This window comes from Tenrec ecaudatus, chromosome 2 (genome assembly GCF_050624435.1).
Source record: "Tenrec ecaudatus isolate mTenEca1 chromosome 2, mTenEca1.hap1, whole genome shotgun sequence".
NCBI classification, from domain to species: domain Eukaryota; kingdom Metazoa; phylum Chordata; class Mammalia; order Afrosoricida; family Tenrecidae; genus Tenrec; species Tenrec ecaudatus.
Genome location: NC_134531.1, coordinates 8,391,207 through 8,393,191, shown reverse-complemented (window position 1 = coordinate 8,393,191; position 1,985 = coordinate 8,391,207). Strand labels below are relative to the sequence as shown.

The 1,985-nt window shown below is 43.5% G+C and overlaps 1 non-coding gene across 1 annotated transcript; it reads right to left on the bottom strand.

Annotated features, from left to right (window-relative positions):
- Positions 1 to 1,556: 1,556 nt before the first annotated feature.
- LOC142441905 (U5 spliceosomal RNA) lies at positions 1,557 to 1,672 on the bottom strand. Its single transcript, XR_012783186.1, has one exon. It is a non-coding gene; the product is annotated as a U5 spliceosomal RNA (small nuclear RNA).
- Between the last annotated feature and the right edge of the window lie 313 nt (positions 1,673 to 1,985).

The following is a 1,985-nucleotide window of genomic DNA, read 5'->3' as shown; positions in this document are numbered from 1 at the left end:
GGACATCCCCTCACAGAAGGGTCACAGGAAGTGATGAGCCAGTCAGTGATGAGCAGTATAGCATGGATATCAATACATATAACTTTCCTCTAGTTTTTTAATGCTTCCCCCCTGCCCCGTACCCACCTATCATGAATCCAATTCTACTTTAAAAATCCAGCTAGACCAGAACATGTACACGGGTACAGATAAGACCTAGAAACACAGGGAATCCAGGACAGAGAAACCATTCAGGCCCAATAATAAGAGTAGCAATACCAGGAGGTTATGGGGAAGGGGAGTAGGAGGGTGGAGAAGGGGACAATGAGCTGATACCAAGGGCTCATTGAAAGAAAATGTTTTGAAAATGATGGTGGCAACAAATGTACAAATCAGTTTGACACAATGGATGGATGGATGGATTGTTATAAGAGCTTTAGAAGCCCCCAATAAAATGACTTTTTAAAAAAAGAGGGTATTTGTTCACAAATCATCCGTGGACTTGAATTTGTCTGTATTCCCATCACTCATTTCTATGTCAGGCACAAAGAACAGACCCCTCTCCCTCATCCTTTTTTTGGATCTTGAAAATACTTTTGTTTGATGGTTTTGAACATCATGTATATCAATTCCAAATAATATGTTTTTAATAAGATTCAGGGACTCAGGGTGGGGTGGGGGATGAATGATTAAGACGTGGTTGGTGTCTCTTTCCCTAACACGGTGCATAGTTTTCCTTCAACATTGCTTATCTTGGCAGGGAGACTGCCCCTGGGGAGGCTGCCTTGTTTAGAATAGGGAGCTGCTACACTAAGCCTGTCCTCAGTTCAGAGTGTGACTGTGTCACGTGTGTGGAATGTTGTTGATGACACAGGCAGGAAGAGGCACAGTTGTCCCCTGAGGGTCTGACAGCTCAAGTGCTCTATGACGGCATCAACATTCACCTCTCAGCCATGGTGACGCTCACAACGAGATGTGTCCCCACAGAGAAGGCAGTCAGATAAGTAAGTGGGAAACGTGCATGGTGAGAACACACTGCTTCAGGACACGGGGAACAGCCATGTAGGAAGAAGAACCACAGTTGCACCTGACTCTTCAACATGTTAGACTCTTACTACCTCTCGCCCAAGGTATGGATTGATTGACATGAATCACGGGGATCCTGTGCAGGGTCCTGTCAGCCACAGATAGCTGGAGAAAAGTTGGGGCCAGTATAGCATTCTAGCAGAGGGTTTGATTACAGGTTGGAGCACGGCTGAGCAATATTGTTGTTAGGTGCCTTCAGGTCAGCACCAACTCACAGTGACCTTATCTACAACAGAATGAAATACCTCTAGGTGCAGGCCACCCTCACAATTGTTGCTATGATTGAACCCATTCTTGAAGCCAGTTGGCCAATCCATCTTGTTGAGAGTCTTCCTTTTTTTCACTGATCCTCTGCCAAGCCTAATGTCTTTCTCCAGGAATGGTTAACAGGTTCAAGTACTTTAGAACACATCTTGCCATCCTCAATTCTTCTTCTTCTTGTTCTTGTTCTTCTTGTTTTTGTGGCTGTTTGTTTTTATAACATCAAAGTAAACCTTGAATAAGCAAGATCTTAAAAAATTGGTTAATGGCTCAGAGTTGTTTCTCTCCATGGAAATCTTTAGTAAAAGGCAAAAGATTTATATGATCTGAAGAGAAACCAGAGTATTGCCATCCTCAATTCTAAGCAACCTTCTGGCTGTCCTTCTTCCAAGATAGATTTGTTTGTTCTATGGCCAGTTTATGGTGATTTCCATATTCTTCTCCAGCACCATAATTCACATGCATCAATTCGCCTCCTCTCTTCCTCATTCATTGTCCAATTTCATAGGCATATGAGGCAATCAAAAATACCATGGCTTGGATCAGGTGAACCTTAGTCCTCAAAATGATATATTTACTTCCCCCCCCCCCAGCAGGTTTGGCCAATGCAGTACATTTAATTTGGGGTGGGGTGGGGGCGTTTGGATTCAAGTAAAGAG